This window comes from Suricata suricatta, chromosome 7, assembly GCF_006229205.1.
Source record: "Suricata suricatta isolate VVHF042 chromosome 7, meerkat_22Aug2017_6uvM2_HiC, whole genome shotgun sequence".
Taxonomy (NCBI): Eukaryota; Metazoa; Chordata; class Mammalia; order Carnivora; family Herpestidae; genus Suricata; species Suricata suricatta.
In genome coordinates this window covers 72,218,179-72,241,890 of record NC_043706.1, presented here as the reverse complement: position 1 = coordinate 72,241,890, position 23,712 = coordinate 72,218,179, and the positions used below count along the sequence as shown (strand labels likewise).

General features: G+C 37.5%; 2 long non-coding RNA genes across 2 annotated transcripts in view; one reads left to right on the top strand and one right to left on the bottom strand.

Annotated features, from left to right (window-relative positions):
• Window positions 1-7,281: 7,281 nt before the first annotated feature.
• LOC115295474 lies at window positions 7,282-13,285 on the bottom strand. The gene is made up of 5 exons (XR_003910420.1): window positions 13,211-13,285; window positions 12,894-12,927; window positions 12,362-12,509; window positions 11,772-11,857; window positions 7,282-7,356 (listed from the first exon to the last, which is right to left on the bottom strand). It is a non-coding gene; the product is annotated as an uncharacterized LOC115295474 (long non-coding RNA).
• Window positions 13,286-13,797: 512 nt separating this feature from the next.
• The window catches only part of LOC115296919, a 52,853-nt gene continuing 42,938 nt past the window's right edge, over window positions 13,798-23,712 (top strand). The window contains exon 1 of the long non-coding RNA XR_003911139.1: window positions 13,798-13,957. This is a non-coding gene — a long non-coding RNA (uncharacterized LOC115296919). The remainder of the gene's footprint in view (window positions 13,958-23,712) is intronic.

The window sequence follows — 23,712 nt, the reverse complement described above, 5'->3', positions numbered from 1 at the left end:
ATATATATATAATGGAGTATTACATGGCAATGAGAAAGAATTAAATCTGGCCATTGTAGGAAAGTGGATGGACCTCGAGGGTGTCATGCTAAGTGAAATAAGTCAGGCAGAGAAGGACAGATACCATATGTTTTCACTCATATTTCTAATGGGAGAAACCTAACAGAGGACCATAGGGAGGGTAAGGGGTGAAAAAGAGTTAGGGAGAGGTAGGGAGGCAAATTATGAGAGACTCCTGAATACTGCGAACGAACTGAGGGCTAAAGGAGGAGGGGGAAAGGGAAGGGGAGTGATGGTCATGGAGGAGGGCACTTGTGGGGAAGAGCACTGGGTGTTATATGGAAACCAACTTGACAATAGACTATATATAAAAAAATTAATGAGTTAAATTTAGAAATGGGTAAATCTATAATTATATTAAGGTTTTTTAACTAGGTTGAAAAAGTATATACAATCTGAGATCACTTGAGAGACAAAAGCAGGACACAATAATACTACCTTACCAATGGTTTCAATTTCCACAGTTCCAGTTATCCAGGGTCAGTCACCATCCAGAAACAGTTGATCCTCCCTACTTATTCTCAGATGGCCAATAGTTGCCTGACACTACATCACAATGCATGAATCACTCACCTCACTTTATTTCATCACATAGCATTTTATCATTTTACATCCTCCAAGAGGGGGTACAGCACAATAATATATTCTGAGACAGAGGGAAAGAGAAAGACCACATTCTGAGAGAGAAGGAAAGAAAGAGACCAGTAACACATGACTTGTATTACAGAATATTGTCATTGTTCTATTTTATTCCTAAGTATTATTGTTAATCTCTCACTGTGCCTAGTTTATGAATTGAAAGAGGTATGTATGTATAGGGGGAAAAAAACCCAGTATATATATGTAGGGTTCAGTACCATCCACAGTTTCAGGCACCCAGTTCGGCGGGGGGAGGAGGGGGGGTCTTGGACAATAACCACCATAAAAAAGGGGGGATTACTGTATACTTCAGGTGTCATTATCTTACATTGACTCTCAGTTATACCTTATTTATGCTTCAGTTTCTCTTATTAAAACCGAAGTAATTGTTATGGTTGTCACCCACTTTAAGTTTTATTCATATTTTAATAGTACAGCTACAAGTAATTCATATTATTCTACTTTTATTATAATAAAATGACCTAATATATATTAAAATGCACTGTGGCATAATAGCATATGAGTGGAGAATTCTCTCATTAAGACATGAAATCAGTGTAATCTTAGACAAATTACTTAACCTTTCTGTAGCCTAGTTTCCTTACCTATGAAATCAGGCTATGGGTCTGTATTATGTGATGTCCGTCTCCGGTTCCCTTCAGGAGCATGTTTGTTTTCAGGGCTGGGTTATCCTGAGAAAACATGAACAACCATAGATCATCATGCTTCTGTTAGGGTGTGACTATGTTCCTGTGAATAAATCAGAGCTTTTCAATCTTTTCACTTTTTTTCCCCACCATTGATTACAGATTTAACCAAGAAATGAGAGACAATCATTTTATTGAAACACAACAGTCTTCCTGAAATTAAATACTTTCTGTGTCTCGGCAACAGGAGGTTGGTAATGATTAGGGGAGAAAATAGTTAATTTAGTCATCTTCCCCCTACATCTTCTTGCCTTGTAGTTTGGCAGTGACATGACAACTAGATAATCACCATCAGACCTCCCCGCCCCACATCCCCCTCCTTCTCTACCCCTGCAGCTCTGCCATTGTTTTAGACTTTATTAGTCATTATGTAATGTGTTGCTTTTCCAGTTTGTATCCCCTTTGTGAGTCATCAATTGATTTAATTTTTGTGTTTTTTTAATCTTCTGATTCTCTGGATGGCAGATGGTAGAGTTTGACAGATTTTCTCATCTTAATGAAGGACCAAACAATTGGAGTATTGTGCATATGTCATTATCTTCATAAATCTTAGTGGTTTTCCCCGTGTTTCAAGAGTTCCTAGAAACATAATAAGTATTAAGCTTATAAAGTCTATTTAGACAAACAAGGTTGAACATAATCTATTCCCTTACAAGAAGCAGATGTATAGAATTGTTCTCAAGGTTAAAAAAATTATTTTAATTATTTAATCTGCACATATTTCCTGAGTATCCATTATTTAACAAGCACTATCTGGGAATTCAAAAAGGGAGGAGGAGGAGGAGGAGGAGGATGACAAGGAGGATCAAGAGACATTTCGAGTCCTTTCTAAGCTTATAGTCTTTTGGGAGATAATACCATAATTAGAGGTCAATAAATAATTAGGTAATACAGATGACATAGTACATTAACTAAATCCCTACTCCCACTGAGACTGGAACTCAAATATTAAAGGGTTTCTTATGTTCCCTCAGTTTGTGGGCTGATATGTGATACCTCCATAAAGAAATCAGTTCTAAAAATTCTGTTTCTGGTACCAAATCCCTAGGAAGTATCAGGAGTACATTGCTTCTCCTACATCTCCTTCCCCACCTCCCTCCAAAAACAGTTTAGCAGAAGAGCAGAAATTCAGAATAGAGTGATATAGCTTAGTTCTGGAAGATCCTTGATCAATTTCTCCCTCATGGACCTTAAGTCCATGTCAACCATATAACTGAATATTTGTGCTCACCAGTGAGAAATGAGTAAAATTAGTTGATTTTTTCATTGTTTCAGGGATCTCTTAAGGCCTTTCCAGGAAGATAAATTTCACAAATTATAACAAATGAAAAGCAGTTTCTCTTTGTTGTTTTATTGTCACTTTTAGAAAATGCGAGGGGAGCTACCCATTGAACCTTCCTCATATGAGGATGCAGAATTATGTTTGTAGCACAATGGTCTATCATTTTGTCATAACAGGTAAGAAAGAGAGTGAGAACTCCACCTTCTCTTGTGAAGCAATTACCTGGATGTGCATATAACTTTATTTCCTCATCCCCCAAAATAAAGGCTCAAATCTGCTTGGGCATTTGGGGAAAAAACTCACCAACAGAGTATCAAAAACCTGTAAGGGTAATATAAAAATTCCATATAAATACTGTTCTTAGCAGAGAATAATTAAAGGGATGGCAGAGAAATTGACTAGCCTCAAGCTTTCTTGAAGTCCTTAAATTCAGTCTCATTCTTTAATTTAGAGGACCAAAATTAGACCCAGTTTAGAGAAGGATAAAATAAGCATTTTACCCATGTAAAGGGTAAAGTAAGCATAAATGGGAAAATTCAGGAAAGACTATGTGGAAGATGTGAGTCATGAGCAAACCTCTGAAAGATGGGCAACACTTGGCTACTCAAAGTATACCATTGAGGGCTATGCTCAAAGCTTATAAATAGAAAGAAATGGAATTTATACTGGGAGACAGATAAGGGGACATTTCAGGAATCATTTTAGAGACAGCCTGATATTTAAAACATGACAAAAGGGGTCTTGTAGAAAATTATTCCAAAATTTATATCCTTGAGACCAATGTGGAGTCAGTTTAGGAAGGGTGAGGATGAGCTAGGTTTTGAATATTTGACTTTAAGGCCTTGATGGACTTTGAAAAGGGCTGTTCTTGGAATGGGTGGAAAAATGAAATTGTAACATATTGAAAGGGTAAGATGGGAGTTAGAGATTCAGAAATCACTCTTTGAACCACGAGAGCAGAGGGTTCTCTCTGAAGTTCACGAGAGATGAGTATTGAAGGCAGACAGTTGGACTTTAGGGATCCATATAATGTGGGAGGTAAAAGAAGACAAGTCAGACTAGGAAAGAAAATGAAGGTTGCAAGGCTGAAGAATAAACAAGGAACTAAGGAGTCACCAAAAACACAAAGGAAGGGGGCTTTTCAAGGAATATGTGATCAGCCTAAAATGTTACAAGAACAATGAGAATAAAGGAAAAGCTATTGAATGTTACCACATTTAAGAGAGCAATTTCAATGTAGGGATAGAGGTCAGTGTTAGAACACAGGAAGCTTAAGCAATGGAGACAAAGAAGTGGCCAGAGCTTGACAGGAAAGGAAAGGATGAAAAGAAATGAAAAGTACAGCTGAGTTTTAGGTGAAGGTAATGAAGTTTAAGCTTTAGGGTCCCTCACTTACATGAATTTCTTCTAAGGCTCTGAGAGGAGCCTTAACAATGAACGCAGATGGTCATAGGTTTTGTAAATTTTGCAAGAGTAAGATATCTTAATTTTTTTTAATGTCTTATTTATTTTTGATACAGAAAGAGACAGAACATGAGAGGGGGAGAGGCAGAGAGAGAAGGAGACACAGAACAGGAAGCAGGCTCCAGGCTCTGAGCTAGCTGTCAGCACAGAGCCTGACGCAGGGCTCGAACCCACGAACGTGAGATCTGACCTGAAGCTGGAGACTTAACCGACTGAGCCACCCAGCCGCCCCAAGAGTAAGATATTTTAACTGCAATAGACTGTAAGACCATTCCTTTCCTTTCCACTTTAACTTATCCTCCTCAGCATGAGATTCGATTGAGGGGAATTTGAATTGGAGATACATTTCCTTTAGATTTATTGAAATCAGGGGGTACTAAGTCACATCTGGGTTAGTTAAATTATTGCTGGTTGACCAAGTATAATAATAGCTTCTAGAAATAGCTTCTGTCCACTCTACTAAACACCACGACATGAAGACAATCAGCGAAGTTTGGTCAAGCATTGCCAGTTTAAAGGGTATTTAAAATTTGTCATTTAGATAAAAGTTGAAATTCCTCCAAATCTTGCAACTTATATAAGAAAGAAACTTGATAAAAAATTTTTTCTTAAAATTGGCAACAATTCCAAAATTTAACATGCCATTGTCAGTGATGTCTTAGGACCCTAAAAAAACCAAAAACCAAAAAACAAAAAACAAAAAAAACACCCACTACCTTGGAGTAGATAGAATAACAGACAAAGTTTGATCACCATGGTAAAAGAAAATATGAATTACTTTTTCCTCAATGTATAAAAATGCTATTACAAAATTGTTGTCATATAAGAAAGCAGGCAAAGAGTATGATGTTTTATCCAGATTTTTAAATCAGCTTTTAAAAAATTTATAATTGTTATGATTTATTTTCTCTTTCTAATTTATGATTTATTTTCTCCTTCTAAATATATATTAACTTTTAAATTAATTTTGTATTCTTAGGCTTCATACCACCTAAAAACACAATGTACTCATGATGCTACCCAGGTTTTATTGTTTTGTTGTTTTGAGGGGGGATGGTGAATTTGAAGCAAAATGATATAGATTGAACACCTACTCACTAAATGCAACAGACAGTGCACTTCCTGATTTCATCCTCATGACAGCCATTCAAATGAAACGGTGCTGTGTCTATTGTATAAATGATGAAACTGAAGCTTAGTTTCTGAGGTTGTCCTGCTAGTAAGTGGTAGAACTGGGTTTAAAGGCAGATCTGTCAAATTTCAGAGCCCAACTGCTTTCCAATTATACTACAGGGTAGACTGGAAATAAGGGTAACTAGAATAAGATTGGGGGGTTAAAACACAAAACGCACCAGGAAAATGTAGTCTTTGGGGATAATGATTATTTGCAGAAAAACTTGTGTCTTTTTTTCCTGCTACTTTTACTAATTGGTAATTCGCATGCGAATACACAGGTTTCTAACGCTGTCTCCAAAGCAATGTAATGTTATTCAATATTCAATATTCCTGGCCATGTACCATATTGCAGTTTATTTTCCAGTCTATAATAAAAGATAATACCATTGCACTTGATATAAGTGAATAGATGAATTGTTATTAAGAAATCTCAGAGAAGGAAGCAATAAATGTGTTAATAAAGTTATAAGAATTCTGTCAAAACTGGAAAACTGGTTGCATATCTTTAATAAAGCAAATGTTTTGCCCATAGTCAATATGAGGTGTGCCAATTTGGATTCCCTGGCTTGTTTCCACTTTTACTCAGTAGGCATCTGTCAATTCTTTGTGGCAAGATGTCTATTGGCCGACTCCCAGGTCCTTATGTAACAGGAAGAAAACAGCTCAGGCAAATGCATGCCCTTTTCAAGTGAGAATTTCTGTTCCATGGAATATATTCCCTCCAAGGTCTTCCATATACTAATGCGTCTACCACTACAAAGTGGCTTTTAGTATTTCATGCATTTGATATTAGATATTTCATCGCAGTAAAAGTAATTAGCTTTTTTTAGGTTGTATAGCATTTGTAGAAAAGACAGGTTAAAAATCTGTGATTAAGTTTTATTGGGTTAGCCAGGCCAAATGTTGATCAGGATGCCATAATGTGACATTTCTAACCACGATTTTATTTATAAAGCCTGAACATCTACATAATAGGAAATGACCTATGACAGACAAGAACTTTATAGGAGGTAATTGTTGTTGGATTAAGACAAATTATTCCCTGAGATAGAGTACCTGCGAATTTCTGGGTAATTAAATCATCATGTAGTAATTTTTTTGTGTGCCAATCTATATAGTATCCATTTTTAGCATGAATTTGTCAATTAGAGTACTTTGAAAGCTTATCGCCTTTAAAATGACTAATTTCCACCATTATTTTTTTAAAGATAGAGATAATAACTAAAGTACCACTCTGAGAACTGATCTAAATATAGAGTCTATTTGTAGCTAATTAAATGTAGAAACTTGATCTGGGTGTCTATATAGCAAATTCTTCAATTGCTCTTGGCTTGTGCCTTATACAGAACCGCCATGCAGATGATTAAAGCTGTACGTAATAAGCTGAATGTTACGTAGCTTGTACATTTTATTAGCATCAGGGACAGAGGCTTTACCAATATTGGGCAAACTATGATTTTTAAAAATTTGGTTTCTTTGTATATGAAACAAATAAAATCATGTTACACTGTAGCAACATGCTTGGTTTCATATGAGCTCATATAATTGTGATGGCATTGTTTTCTTTTTTTCTAAACCTACTTTGTTCTTGGATTTTATTTAAATTTTGATTACATGCTGTCAGGCACTGTATTGACTAAATCAATCATTTAGCTTAGTATCAAGTAGTTAACCACAGAGCTCATTTTGTGAAGTTATAGAAATTAATAAAACAAAAAAACCTTAATAATCACCAGACTAGGATCCTAGCATTTACATACTGCCCAGAGCCTATTCAGTACTAATAACTATTATTTGAGCAAATGACTTAAGTTATGATCCAACTGCACCTGTATGGTAATCATGGTGTGCTAAGAGCAAACCAGAATGGAAATACACATGCAGTTTGTAGAATAAAACATGTACTCCGTGTTACTTAATTTTTATTCTTCAATAGTATTTTTAGTTCTGCATCCTGGAGTGGAAGGTGGGGTTTGAAGAGGCAGATGAACACAGGAATGGTAGCATTACTCAGGAAGACTGAGGGACCTATTGGAACAGGGAATTTTAAGACAAATCAATATTCTCTTTCTGCCCAGATAATGTAGCAAATAGGTTTAGCTGTGGGAAGAAATGGACTTAATTATTTCTCAAGGACATTTTCATACCCCAATGTTGCTCCGTTCAGCAGAATACATCTCTTGTATGAATTTTAAATAAGAATTGGAAATAGTTAGAATCTACATACATTTTAGTATGGTTTAATGAAAAACCTTGGGTATATAGACATATCTAAATCCATATATACTTATATATAATATATTTAATGTAATATTAATAATGAGAAAAACATGTGGGCAATGATTTCCCATACTAATATGAAGAGTATAGTAAGGACTCTGATAGACTCTATCTGTGTATGCATTTGCTTATCAAAAACAAAAGCACTTGGGGGAACCTGGGTGGATCAGTCAGTTAAGCATCCAACTTCAGCTCAGGTCATGATCTCACAGCTCATGAGTTCAAGGCCCACATCAGGCTCTATGCTGACAGCTCAGAGTCTGGAGGCTGCTCCAGATTCTGCGTCTTCCTCTCTCTCTGCCCCTCCTCCACTCATACTCTGTCTCTCCTTCAAAAATAATTAACATTATTTTAAAAAAATTTTTAAGTACCTATATTGCAATTAGGCATTAATTCCTGCTATGAGTACCATAAACCCACCATCAATCACTGAATTCTAATGATCAAAGAAAATGTGAACATTAGCAAATGGGAACATTCAAAGAACATTTCGCTATGGTCATTATATACCTGAATTATGTTTCCAAGCATCTACTGTTCAGTTTCAACCAGATTAAAATGTCCTTCTTCTGAAGTGAGGATAGGACTTTAGTATAAATGTTAAAGTACCCTATATCACTCACAGATTTTCAAGGAACTTGAAAAAATACTTTTTCTACTTATGAATAATGTAATCTTATATATAACATCAACTCACTAACCAAACAATGAAGTAATATTTGGCCAACTTCCCAACTTTATAGATGAAAAACTGGAAGTCCATACTGTGGTTAGCTTACCCAGTCTCCAGGCTGGCTGGTGCAAGAGTATGGACCAGAATCTAGATCCCTCCCAAACTCAGTCCTCTCTGCTTTGCAACATTGCACAGCCTCATACCTACCCTGGCTATTGGTGTTTCCTTTTTTAAAAAAAAAAAAAACACAAAGAAACAAATGCATCCTATTTTAAAAGAGAATGAACTAGAAATACCCCATGCTGCACTATCCCTAATCCCAGAACATTATTGAAAGAACATGGCTATTTGACACAATGTTATGCTATTGTTTCATCCTAGAAGAGTTCCATTTTGGTTTCTCTATCAAATTATTTGACCTGTGAATGTAAGTGGCTTGTTAGTAGTTACGGTGTATATAGTGGCCCAGGAAAAACAATCATAATATCTAGCACAATTTCATATACACAAGCCATGCTTGTGTATTTACAGATAAATATTTGATGATAATAACATTTAACATCTATTTGGAATGTTCTCAAAGTGAATATAACATGATTATATTGCATGGTTCACATCTTCTTTCCTTCAAACATATGCTTAAGGTAGAAATCTATTTTCTGGATTATCTTGGGTGAAGTGCTAATTAGAGGCAATGGAATGAACGCATTCCATTCTCCACATCCTTTCCAGATACATGCTTCTCTTACTCAAAAAGTTCTTCAGGTTTTTTCATCATGAACACTGTCATAGTGTATTTTTAAGCTAATTTCTGCCTCTCCAAGTCGTGCCCCACTCTTTCAAAAATGGTGGGAAAGTGTTGGAAACAGAACCGTTTGTAATTCAAGTAGACCCCACTAGAGTGCACCATATGATCCAAAAAGCTAATTTAAGATGTTTTTAAAGTCTGAGAACAGAATTACAACTCTAATCATCAAGGAATAATTTTGGAACATTTAAGCAAATATGTGCATTGACAAAGGGTGGCTTGGAAAATTTTAGAACAAGATTACATAATTTATGTTTACTGAATTTATAACTCCACACCATGGGAGTCAGCTCCAGGGAATGCTAATGTTACATTTTTCAAAGGTAAAAATCATTTTAACATTTTTATGTCAATAATAACCAAGCACAGACTACTTTCTGGCATACCACAGAATCTTCCACTAAGAGTTTGATGGGCATCTGTTTTATGTTCTGATAAAATGGCGAGGAGAGAGAAATTACATCAAGACAAACAAAAAACAAAAGCAAGCACCAGACAACCTGAACACTTTAGTTTTAACAAAAATCATTGAAGACTAACCTGTCCACAGGAACTCAGCATTTAAGTTTTGTTTATGGATATATATGGTTTTAAATGAGTAGACAAATGGTCTCAGAGCCCTCGAGGGAAAAGGTTGAGAAAACAGCAAACCCAGCTGGGTGGACACTCTGAGGATTGTGAGTCTGGGTCCATCTCAGGAAGAGCAGAGCGAGGAGGACCCCGGAGCACAATGTCAACCTCCAGGCTCTTGGAAACCTGGTGTCACTTTAAATGTTAATAATGACAACAACAAAAAATTGATATAGGAATGGGCGCCTGGGTCTCTCAGTCCAGTAAGCATCCGGCTTCGGCTCAGGTCATGATGGCATGGTTTGTGGGTTCGAGCCTCGCGTCCGGCTCTGTGCTGACAGCTGGCTCAGAGCCTGGAGACTGCTTCAGATTCTGTATCTCCCTCTCTCTGACCCTCCCCTGCTCGCACTGTCTCTCTCTCTCTCTCTCTCTCAAAAATAAATTTAAAAATCATTAAAAAATTTTAAAAATTGATATAGGGAAACATGTCAGAGAAGAAAAAGGGAGAGAGATATTTGACCTTTGAACTTTGAATGCAAGAAAAAGACAACTGCTATGAAGTCCAATTCAAGAGATCTTTGCACAGTTCAGGTCTCCACCAACTCACTGAAATCCCACTCAGGAGGCAAAGCATACGCCTAGAAGCTACTCTTCAGGAAGATGCAGAGTGTGGGCAAGGCTCAGGAAAAAGTAAAGGTGATCTGGCACAACAGCCTCCCATAATTCTAAGAAACATTAAAGAGAATTGCTGCAGCTAAATATACTAACAAGAATTTGCAAAGATAATACAAGACATTGCAAGGAGGAACATCAAATGCATAGCCATTCAAGAGGAAGTCTGTGAGTGCAACGGCCATAAATTCATAAGCAAGTATTAAATTAATTCTTATTTTTATCTTCAAATGGCTGAGCCATGGAATTCACATGCCCAAAGTAACCACAAATCATCAAATCTTTGTGTTTATTTTAAAACACAGCGCAACATTTCACTGCAAGGAGCTTTTAGATCAGTCGTGTGCAAGAAATAAATAGCCCAGTTTAACTCCTGTAAAGGTGGCAAAGTGCTACATCACAGCTGTTGAACACGGTAAACTGACCAGAAGAGTTTGGAAATATTGAAACCAAGGTTGTAATATGGGAAGAAAACATTTAGTATCTGGTAGGAAAAACATAATTTAGATAAGAATTTAAACGTTCCGGCACTATTTAGGAAGGAACTAATAGAATTGACTAAGAGGCTGTAGACACCTGCCTGAGCTTTGTGCTCTACTGAGAAAAGCAGTAATTCCATCCAGATGGTGGGCGGTCCCACGGTCAGGATAAACTCCTCCAGGTAAGGGCGGGGGCGGGAAGCAAAACACAGCTCAAGCAACCTTTTGTGTAGGAACATCTGCAGAAAAACCTCACAGCAGTGCATCTAAGGGGACTCACCACAGTCAGTGGGCTTCACTGCCCCGGAACCTGGAATAGCCGTGAAATTTAGAATCACAGAGTGATTTGGGGAACCAATCTGGGTTACACTACTTAGGTCTGTATTTTCATAGATTGCATGCCTTTTAGATACTTCCTGCATGTTTCACCCATAGAGATACAATAACAACAGTAATTTATGAATAATTTAAGTCCAATCAAAATACAAGTTGCAAGAGCTATGAGACAAGTTGGGAGTTGGAGTGGTTTCTTTTTATTGCAAAATCAAGGGGAAAATTTCAAAATATATGAATTATTTTGTTTTGGGCTAACACTTCTCCAGTCTCATTTTGATTTTGCTCTCTTTGCCAGCCTTCATGATTTCTTTATAAGCCAAATGAATTGAGTGTGAAGCTGTTCAAAACACATTTTTGAAAAACTGTATCAGATAATTCAAAATATCTGAATGTACAAAAGTAAAGAGCTGTCAGATCTTTCTATGAAAGGAATGGGAAAAGAAAAGAACTATTTGAAAGTGGTTCTGTTAAAGATATCTATGACATATTGTTGCATGAAAAAAGCAACCTGTTAATGGTAGGTACAGTCTGATTTCATTTAAAAAGAGAGAGAGACAGATCACACATGCACACAGTTTAAAGTATAAAAGATACACCCTAATTATTTTATATTAACAATACTTACATGTAAGTGGTATATTTGAGGCTGATTCTTGTTTCTTCAATTTACTTGTTTGCATTTTCCTAATTTTCTGCAATTACTGTGTATCACTTGAAAATAAGAAAATAATACAAAATGTATTTAAAATAAACCGACTCATTTTCATATAAGTGCCCCTGGCATGGTTTAGGATGTCAGAATTGGTGACTCAGAAGGGTACCGTTGGATGTGACTGTTGTATTTTGGGATTTTTTTTTCTTTTTAATGAGTCATGGCTGTTGACTCAGTGAAATAGGGCAGAAAAAGCAGGGAGTATATGGCTGGTAGAGCTCATCACATTAGGCTTCTTACTCACCCTACCCAGATCCTTGGGAGAAGCCAAGTCATTTAAGACTCCTACTGGCCTGAGTCTTTCATTGGCTCGGTTTGTTTTATGCAGATCTGCTGTGCAGCTAGGCCTTGCCCCACCCCCACCTAATTTGGCTTGACCTCTCCCCCACCCCCCACCACCACTTTGCCTAATCTATTCCTTCCTTCGTTAGCTAATCTCCATATCTCAGGTCACAATTTGTGTCCTTCAGCTGTTCTGGCCCTGTTCTCAATGGATGTTTCACCTGATGTTGTACTCTTTCTGAAGATTTCCCAAGGGCTCTTGTCCTGGCTGACGTGTTCAAACAGCTTGATTCAGGACTCAGGCAAACAGCATGGGGTAGTGAGAGTCTCAGCTGCAATGAGATTTCTCAACAGGCTGACGGATCTGTCCTGGTGGTGAGGAGAGTGCAGGTGTGTAATACCAGGAGGCTACACAGGGTGGGTGGTGGTTCCTGGGGAGGTATGTCCACAGGATCAAGGCTCCAGCTACTGAGTCAGGTTTACAGGACAATCTCCAATCTCGGGTCAAGAGTCAAACAAGAGAAAGACAGAGCCTTGGTACTCATATCATAGAGTTGGTGAACTAAGCAGGTTAATGGAAGAAGATCTCAGAATGGGGAGGAATGCTAAGAACTTGAGTTATAGTTGCTAAGAACTTGAGCTATAGTCAAGCTCAAGTTCAGGGGCCCCACTCTCAGAATGCAAATACTACAAGAGGCAAGTTGCAACCTTAAAAGCAGGATAAAAGCTTAGGAATTTAGTACGAAATCTCACCTGGAGGATGAGGCCGATGATATTGGCTCAGGAGCTAGGAGAGGGGAAAGAGAAATGCCAGGTAGAGGCTTAGATAATGTGCAGGAAACCCACACTGAGACTCCAAGAAAAATTAAAGTGGACCAAAATCAGAGTTCTGAATGACACTTAAACTATATTAATTTATTTGAAATTAAGTAACCCAAGTAAATTAAGTTTATATACCAAGTACATATATATATTATATATCTGTTATATGCATATCATATATACATTTATTGTAAAAATTCTAAACTATCACAGATAAGATTAAAGTCCCCTTTTGATACCATTCCAACCTGGTTCACTCCCCATCCCTCTTCAATGACACTACAGAAGTATCATAGCTACTATCCTTTCTGACTTTGTATGAATTAATATAAAGATTTTTTAGGCTAATTATCCCCAAAGATATTTCCAAATACTTGGCAATTCACAAATGACTGAAGAGAAGTAAGCTTTTTGCACCCATGTTGAATGGCCTTTTAAGAGGCTGTGTTACTATTACTGTCCCTAGAAAGTAAGCTGTTTGTCATCTTAGCCATATGTGCTGTGCTGATCACCAAAGGCAGCACTTAGTACCCAGGTATGGCTTCAGAGATAAGCAGAGACTGAAACACAATGACAAAACCATACATTTAAAAGTGTTTAACATTGATTTTAAACCAATTCAAGTAGACTCTATAAATCCAGAACTCTATTGAACTCCTTGTATTTGTTTCATAGTTCAATATCTTCATTTGGAAGGGCAATATTATTTCAGTGTTGAGGATCTTGAAGATCCAAATCTGCATACATGACACAGGGCACTGGTATTATGATGTAATGTCATTGATCCACATACCCCTCCCTTTTTGTACATGCACACCACCCCCAACCAAACGAACTTGAGAATTTCTTGCTGTAAAATCTTACCTGTTTAGTTTAAGGATTTGGTTTGTATAAAAATGCATATACTTGCCATGGGTTATGCGAGAAAGCCTTGTCCACCATGAATAGTGCAAAAGGAGCAAGAGGATGTGAAAAAAGCAGAGAAGAAAAGAAATGTACATATATATGTAATGTATATATAAAATGTATAATATATATAAATATATATATAAATATATAGTTTTTATGAGCTTTATATTTCCTGCAATTTATTTTGAAAAAGAAATGTGCAAATAATTCCACTGGTTTCCCTATGGCTTTGAAGAACTAATTCAAAGTAATTGTACTTGACAAGGAAGTAAAACAGATGATAGTAAGCAAGTAGTGAACAATCTCTTGCTGTATGCAGAGAGTATTCCAGAATTTCCTATTTTATAATCCATACAGGAAAATGTACATTTATGTATATATAAAAGCTGAGACATGAGAATGGGAATAGTTTAAGGAAAGAACAATAAAGAATTGGAGAAAATACTGAAATTCAGCATTTTCATATCCAGCTTCTTAATAAATACTAATGTTTGTGTGAGTAAACACATGGCACATTTTTTCTTTTTCTTTTTTAATTCTGAGATAATATATATCAACTATTCCAACTTAATTTATATCAGTTCATTACCTGTTTCCATGTTTGTGTATACCTTAAGAGAGATTTAAATTTATCTGTGAATTTGTTACTTCAAGCTAAGAAATTACAGCACATCTTAGTCATGGAATAAATATTAATAGTCATTGTGCCAGTAAAGAGCCTCAAGTTATAATATCATTATGTAATTCAGAAAGGACATCCAAATATAAAAAGCATTGAGGATTATTTTAGGCCAGATATAAATCCTTCGAGGGTATTTGGGAAACATTATTTTACTTGTAGAATCACTGGTAGTAACTATCAGATTTAATTTTGGATGTTTGTGAAGAAAACTGATTCTCTCAAATTCTTATATTTATTTTAAAATCTAAGTACAGCAGCGCCTGGGTGGCAGAGTTGGTTAAGCATCCAACTTTTGATTTCGTCTCGGGTGATGCTTTCACAGTCAGGAGATCAAGTCCCTTCTGAGGGTCTTCACTAAGCATGGAGCCTGCTTAGGTTTCCCTCTCTCTCTCTCTCTCTCTCTCTCTCTCTCTCTCTCTCTCTCTCTCTCTCTCTCTCTCTCTCCTTCTCTCTGCCTCTCCCTCATGTGCTTGAAAATAAACAAACATTGGGGCACCTGGGTGGCTCAGCTGGTTAAGCATCTGACTTTAACTCAGGTCATGATCTCACAGTTTGTGAGTTTGAGCCCCACATTGGGCTTACTGCCATCAATACAGAGCCCACTTCAAATCTTCTGTCCCCCCCTTCTTCTCCCCCCATCTCTGCCCCTCCCCTACTCACTCACACACTCTCAAAAATAAAATAAACATTAAAAAAGAAAATAAATTCACAAATAAACTTCAAAATAAACATTAAAAAATAAATAATACATAAAAAAATAAAATCTAAGTACAGAAAGTATGGAGTATATTTTCTACCTGTGTTCAAGTGATCCAAATTTTACACACACAAAAGTATACATCTATTAGTTACTCAACAATAGACTTCTGTGTCTTATTTTTCAAAGCTTTTTTTCAATATGATTTTAAACTCTGATACATCTGTGAATATTCTTTCTATAAATCACACATGCCCTTAAACACACTCTTCAACTCAATAGTTACCTCATCCCTCTAAACAAGGTCTTCAGGTCCCTTAAGAATTAAATATGACTAAGAGTAACCACTCAGGACTCTTATAAAGATTGAGATTAAATAATATGAAGAGTTTAATACAAACCATGAACTAAAAACCTAATATAAACTCACAAACCCTTGAATATAGCAATGTTGAGTAATAAACTGCCTCAACTTTTTTTAAGTTTTGATTTAAATTCCAGCTATTTGATATACAGTGTGTAATATACATTTCAGCTGTACAATATAGTGATTCAACATTTTCATACAACACCAGGTGCTCATCACAAGTGTGCTCCTTAATTCTCATCACTATTTATCCCATCCCCCCCCCCACCTCCCCTCTGGTCACCTTCAGTGTGTTCTCTATAGTTAAGAGTCTGTTTCTTGGTTTGCCTCTCTCTCTCTTTTCTCTCTTTACTCATTTGTTTTGTTTCTTAAATTCCACACCTGAGTCAAATCATACGGTATTTGTCTTTCTCTGACTGACTTATTTTCCTTAGCATAATACTCTCTAGCTCCATGTCATTGCAAATGGCAAGATTTCATTCTTTCTATGGATGAGTAATATTCATATATATACCACATCTTCTTTATCTATTCATCAGTTGATGGACATCTGGACTATTTCCATAATTTGACTATTGTAGATAATATGGTTATAAACACTGGGGCGCATGTATTCCTTGAATTAGTATTTTTGTATTCTTCAGGTAAAAAACCAGAAGTGCAATTGCTTGATTCTAGGGTAATTATATTTTTAACTTTTTGAGGAACCTCCACACTCTTTTCTGGAGTGGCTGTACCAGTTTGCATTCCCATCAACAGTGCAAGAAGGTTCCCCTTTCTCCACATCCTCACCAACACCTGTTGTTTCTTGTGTTGTTGATTTTCATTATTCTTCCAGGTGTGAGGTGATAGCTACGTGTACTTTTGATTTGCATTTCCCTGAGATAAGTGATGTTGAGCATCTTTTCATGTGTCTGTTAGCCATCTGTATGTCTTCTGTGGAAGAATGTCTATTCACGTCTTCACCCATTTTTAGTTGAAACTGCCTCAACTCTTAGTGACTTAGAACAGCCACCATTTATTTAGCTCATAATGCTGAAGGTCAGTAATTTGGAATGAGTTCAGCTGTGCCATTACACTAATCTGGGCAGCCTTGATTAGTCTCTACTGGGGGGTCTCTCCTGCATCTGCAGCTGGCCTCCAGGTCATATAGCAGTCATAGCATTCCAAGAGTAGCAATTAGAAGCTTGCCAAGCCTCTCAAGGCCTGGCTCAGAACTCACATGATTTTGATTCTGCCATATCCAACTGACCAATGCAAGTCACAAGGTCAGTCCATATGTTTACCTCTTTTTTTTTTAAGAGATTTTATTTATTTATTTATTTTCATAATAGTTTATTGTCAAATTGGTTTCCATATAACACCCAGTGCTTCTCTTCACAAATGCCCCCCACCATGACCATCACCCCCTACCCCCTTCCCCCTTCAGCCCTTGGTTCATTTTCAGTAATCAATAGTCTCTCATGATTTGTATTCTTCTCTCTCCCCAACTCTCTTTCCCCCTTCCCCTCCCTAAGGACCTCTGTTAGGTTTCTCCTATTAGACCTATGAGTGCAAATATATGGTATCTGGCCTTCTCCACCTGACTTATTTCGCTTAGCATGACACTCTCGAGGTCCATCCACTTTTCTACAAATGACCAGATTTCATTCTTTCTCATTGCCATGTAATACTCCATTGTATCTATATACTACATCTTCTTGATCCATTCATCAGGTGATGGACATTTAGGCTCTTTCCATGTTTTGGCTATCGTAGAAAGTGCTGCTATAAACATTGGGGTACCTTTACCTCTTGATGGGAAGAGGTGGGAAGAATTGCGGCCATTTTTGCACTCCACCACGGCTCTGAAATCATTCTCCTTCCTTTTGTTATACTCTAGCAAGGTTTCTACTTACCAAACTCATGGACTCATTTGAATTTATATACTTTTTACCTTCTCTTCCTACATTTCTCCTCCCCGCGCCCCCCCGGGCATATTTACACAGTACTTTGGCATTATAAAGTTTCTCCACTAAGTGGGTCACTTTATGTAATGCTCATAGCGATTACTGAGGTAGACACAGGAAGCATTTTAATTTCGATGCTACAATAAGGGAACAGTAACTCAAATAGGACAATTTGGGTTACTTGAGCTGACTTTAAGAGGCTTCTGAGAGTCATCTGTTAAATTTTCAGGAGTCTTAGGAGCCAGTTGTTAAACACAGCCCTTTTTAAAAGTTGAATTTTATAAATTTATAATTAAATAAATTATATTAAAAATTTAAGGTAATAGATGCTCAAAATACATCACTCTCTAATTCTTTTACAATTATCATGAGGTTACTTATATCTATTGTATCTTCATGGTAGAAACACCTTACTGTATGTATGTGCGCCTTTCCAATTCTACATCCAGTGATGTTATGTTGGTAGCTTGAACTTGGCTATGGTGACAGTATTTATACCATGAGAACTGATACTTATTTATTACTGTGTTGATTGCCTACACTTTAAAAAGTGATGGGAAAAATGTTAATGAAGCATATTAAATTTAAAGATGTGTTATGTCAAAAACTGTGTTATGTTTATGACTATTATATTGTAAATAGCACAATTGAAATTTTTTCCAGTATTAAAATCCTATTATCTTATTTAATAAAGAAGCCATATCATTGACATTCCAACATACATCCTCATGTCTCACTGGTTCACTTTTGTCTCACTCAGTAACATAAATAAATATCAGTCAACATTCATATCAGAGCTACACTCAGCCAGTTGCTAAACATTTACCGGCCCAAGTGTTAAAGGGAAGATGTGAACTCAGATCATGTGGCCCAGGCTTAGCATTCTTTTCTCTAACTTTTGGGTCTTTCTTTTCAAAGAAGCAAGGGGATAGGACTACAATTATTGATTGTAAACTAATACCTTGTTCCTTTCTTTTCCTTCTTCACACTCATCTTATAAGGTCACTCTATTTTATTTTGTTTTTTTTATTTTTAAAAAATGTTTATTAATTTTCATGAGAGAGACAGAAGACGAGTGGGAGGGGGCAGAGACAGAGAGGGAGACACAGAATCTCAAACAGGTTCCAGGCTCTGAGCTGTCAACACACAGCCTGACTTGGGACTCGACCTCCGAAATGGTGAGATGGTGGGCTGAGCCGAAGTTGGATGCTTAACCAACTGAGCCACCCAGGCGCCCCAGAACTTGCATTCTTAATGTCATCATTGGGCTACCAGATGCCCTGGACTGCCAATCTCCAGACTTCTTCAGATGTGAGAAAAATAAACCCTGTCTGCTTAAGTCACTGTAGGAGTGTTTTCTGTTATTTGTCACTGAGAATATTTTTAATAAAATGTGTCAAAACTAGAGGTGGGAGTCATGGAGGAGAAAAGAGTACAGTGAGGGAAAAGAGAAGTTGAGTTCATAAAAAACAGTGTTTAACTTCCTAAGAATAAACCCCTTCCAATCATCAATACTATACTTTTTCTTATAAATTATTGATCACATAGTCAGGAAGTTAATAATATATATATTATTCTGCTACAATTACTGAACTTCTAAGGAAGTCCTTCTAATGAAGAATTGCCCGGATATAGGAAATATGAGCTATAGCAGTTGATACAGTCTTGCCAAGAGTTAGCTGATTTGAGGTGAGTTATCCTTTTAAAAAATGATACTGAAAATGATAAGCAATATTCATTGCCAGTAATTAAGAAAAGCAGGTATTCTCTTTCTTTCCTAATATCTTTAATTAAAATTACAGGGGAAAAAAAGCATTTAGCCAAGCATGACTTCCTCTGCAATTTTCTGCACTAAGGAAAAAGTGCCTTTCCTTTCTGTGTGCTCAGTACTTGGTGACTAAGTAAACTCAGAGCTTCCCTGAGGTACCATCTTAAACAACTCACAGTATAATAAAATTAAATTCTTCCTCTTTTCAAAATATGATTTTTTTTTTGGACACTAAGAAATAAAAGCGTCTAGAGGGTGATCTAAGAGGTGGTCAGGAAACCTAGTTTCCTGTTGTCTGGCCCTTTAAAAGTCTTGCAGCAGGGTGCAGCTGAATTAGAAGCTCCCAAGAAGCACCGAACCAGTGAGAAGACAGGTCAGCCCTGGTGCTACCAGCTTCAATTAGATTTGCCAGATCTAGCTTGTTTCATCGCCACTGGGCTTACCTTGCTCAAATACCTTTCTAACTCTATTTCTGTCTCGTGCTGTGTCTGGCTTCAGCCCTCTCAGCAATCCTATCATCACTCTGCCTTTGGTTGGTCTCCTATTTTCCATACTTGACTCTTGTCAGAATGATTTTCTAATTCCTTCTATGTTTGACTTCTTTGTTTCAGGCCTGTTAAACTCCTCAGGCTCTGCAGTCCACCTTGCACTTTCTCTTTCCGCTGGTCATACTCCCCCTAGCTGTGGCTCAGTGGTGGGCTTTCCTAAGGGCTCAGTGCCCATCTATCTAATATTCTGTGTTAGAATTTTGCCAGACATTGACCTCAAGTTTGTTGGATCTGTATTTCCAATATCAACCTTTCAAAATCTGACTTTTTAAAACTCATGGCAGGGTCCTATTTCAAGGACCTGAACTTTACACTAGGAACCTCCAAGCTTACCTACAGAAGGCCCTGTGAGCGTAACTCTAAGAATCTTGGATTATATATAATAACGACATATAGATAATTATCTTTCAATAAATCTTGGTGGGGGTGTGGAATCTTGGGGATGACTTGTGGATGCCAGTAGCTTTTAACACATTCAAAGAAACAAGTGATTTTCAATGACTGCCTCTTTGATGCTGGTCTTTTGTGCCCTCCAAACTACATTGACTTTATGAGTCCCAGTTTAAATACCATTTGTATCACAGAGAAATAAAAAGAGAGTTCAAAAGTTCTCTCTTTTCTCTTTAAGTCTGTTGATACCATACCATCTGCCCCATGTCTTGACCATGTCTCTTTTTTATTGTTCTTGCTCTGAACTTAGCTGAAGAAAAAGATCACTGGAAACCCTTTTAAAATATTGTTAGCATTTCCACAAGATTCAGCATATCCTGTACTTGAGCCTTTCTGATATTATTCCCTTAGATTTATGTCACCCTCAAATATTGATCCTTGAAATTTTAGATCCCTTTTATCTGTTAATCAAAATGCACACTGGGTAAAGGAAATGTCAGGAAGCACAAAAGAGGATCTGCTTTGATGGGTCCCAGAGCTTGCCTCTAGGATATTATAAACTGTATTAGAATGTTCTCCAAGATGTGTATCATTTTCATTCAACTGCAAGCTTTGTGGCAGACTAATGATAAATGTATACCAGAAGTTGTTCTCATTGCTTTCTCAAACTTTGGTGATATTATATTCTTAATACTAGAATTAGCTGATGTTCTACATTTACTTTACTAAAAAAATTTTTTTAAGTTTATTTATTTTTTTATTTTGGGAGTGAGAAAGTGTGGGAAGGGCAGAGAGAGAGAATCCTAAGCAAGGTCTGCACTGTCAGCAAAAAGCCAGGGCAGGACTTGAACTCTGAAGCGTGAGACCGTGACCTGAGGGGAAATTAGGAGTCCTACGCCTAACTGAAAGAGCTGCCCAGGTGCCACATTTACTTTAATGAGGGTTTCCGTTGATGGCTAGACCACTGTGTACTCCGTGGCTGTCACATCTGTCCCTGTATGTATGCCATCAGTCTTCCACCTTCTTCATCAAGCTGGACATAGTGTGGGAAACTTAATGACAGCACTTCTGTTTTTTTCCTCTTCCTCTCTCCTTTTGTTTTTACCTCAATGTCCTCCAAACTTTCCTCCTTCAGAATTGCAGATTTCCACACGTTTATACCTGCCCCTCACGTCCCACAGGCTTCATATGAGCCAGTCAGGCCCTTCCGTTGTTCGATTTTGGCCTCAGCTGCCGCCAAAGGGCAGCATTGGGCAATACTTACAAAATCATCTTTACCCTCTGGTTGCTGGTATTTCAATTCCTTTTTCTCAATTTTCCATGACCATATAGATCATCTGTGATCATCCCAGGCTCTACTAATCTTCCTTCCCCAGGGCTCTCCTCCCTCTTATCCTTCCTCTGTCAAATGTGTATTGAAAGCTTGCCTCATATCAGCTGCCCAGGATACATCCGTGAACAAGAATTTCTAATCTTATGAGCTGATAGATTTCAATCAACGATGGTAATTTTGATAGCATTTAGTGTACTTATTTATGCAACTTAATAAATAAGTATTGTTTACTGAGTTCATAGCACATACAGAGCACCAGGTTAGAAAATAAAATAATCAAAGGAAAGTGGCAAGTGAGGGGTTAGTTTTCTCAAAGAAAATGGGCTTTGAAGTCAGAGGAGCCCAGATTCAAAACCTCTCACCAGGATCCTGCTCTTAGACTGAGATGAGTTTTCCCTGGTCTCCTCATCTGTAAAAGGGTGATCACCACCTTGTGAGAACTGGACAAGCTGTAGTCGTGGCCGAGTGGTTAAGGCAATGGACTAGAGAATTGGACATATGTGTATGTGTGTGCTTGTATGTAGTTATTTAATCTGGAATGAGACTTTGAATATAGTACCCACTGAGCAAACCAAAATATATCCTATAGCTTATCTACAAAGGGGGAATCTCAGTTTCTCCAAATTACAAACCTGTCTTTCAACTAGATATTCCTTTTAAAGTAATATGGCACTTTTTTTCTCCAATAAATTGGGATGTGATTTTTCTCAATCCAATATCCCAGGGGAGGAGTAATAAGATTTTAAGTTCAATGTACCATTGACTATTTTTGTACTGTTTTAACTGAGAACATTTTGTGTGCAATATTCGAGTTTATTTTTGAAAGTATTTATTGTGTTGTCCTTTTTACTTCATGAACAGGAATCATATGTAAAAGACAATGTTACATTTGCAATATTGATTTAAAGCTTTAAAGCTCTCTCCGAATCTTTATTACAATCCTACCCTATGAATCACTGTGTGCAGAAAAGCCTTTTTGGCATGACATATGTTTTTTAATTTTTTTAATGTTTATTTCTGAGAGAGAGAAGGAGTGGCAGATGGAAGGTCATAGAAGGAGGGAGACCCTGAATCCAAAGCAGGCTCCAGGCCTGAGCTGTCAGCATAGAGCCTGGCTCAGGGCTCAAATCCACGAACTGTGAGATCATGCCCTGAGCAGAAGTCAGATGCCCAGCTGACCAAGGCACCCAGGTGCCCCAGCACTTGCGTTTTTTCTATTGGCACAAAACAGGATGTTACCATAGCCCCTCTCATTTTTTTCAGCATGCTTCAGTATTATGTCATTTTCAGGGCTACTTCCTTCCTGTGGGTCAGTTTTACCAACCACCCAGCTGGAATCTGTATCTGTAACAGACATACCTCTGCTCCACTCATCTGTAGGCACACAAAGGTTGGTGACTGTCATCCAGTGGTGGACTGATCATGGTCCTGGGCCTTCCCCCCTTACTCTCATATGCTCCTCCTTTGACCTAGACTGGTTTCTGATCTTTGCCTCCATCAGTTGTGTGTGTGTGATTATACTCCTGACCTGGTAGACTGGTGAGGTTCTGGTACACACTTTGATTCCCATTCAAATACTGCTGCCATTGGTACTGATAGCTCTCTTCAGTTGAGTTTTCTCAGTAGTAAAACCCACGCCATTTGGGTATTCGTTCACTCAATAAATCTATACAGAGCAGCTCATTTGTGTCAAGCTTCCTGCCTTGAGATCAAATTCTCAAGCTTATTCCTTATTTCCCCAAAGAGAGACTTTAAAACCCGTTCTTCAGTCCCTTCCATCTGTACTTACGATGATGGTTTCCACCTATTATTATTCAGTCACTGACTCTGAGCCAACACTGACAATTAAGAGATGCAGCTTTAATGCTGGATTGAATCTGTGATTGGTCTTCCTGCTGTGGACCCAACATCCAGGGCACCTGGAAAGAATCCGCCACATTGCAGCTCTCTCTTCATGCCCAGCATATTAACCAACCTGTACAATAAAGTCTATAGCACAGTTTTCCCAACTAGCAATCTAGTCTCCCTCCATGGTCTTTAACTTAAGCCAGTCCACTCTGGGGAGCTTTGACTAGCCCAGCACCTACTGGTATGCCTCCACCATCAC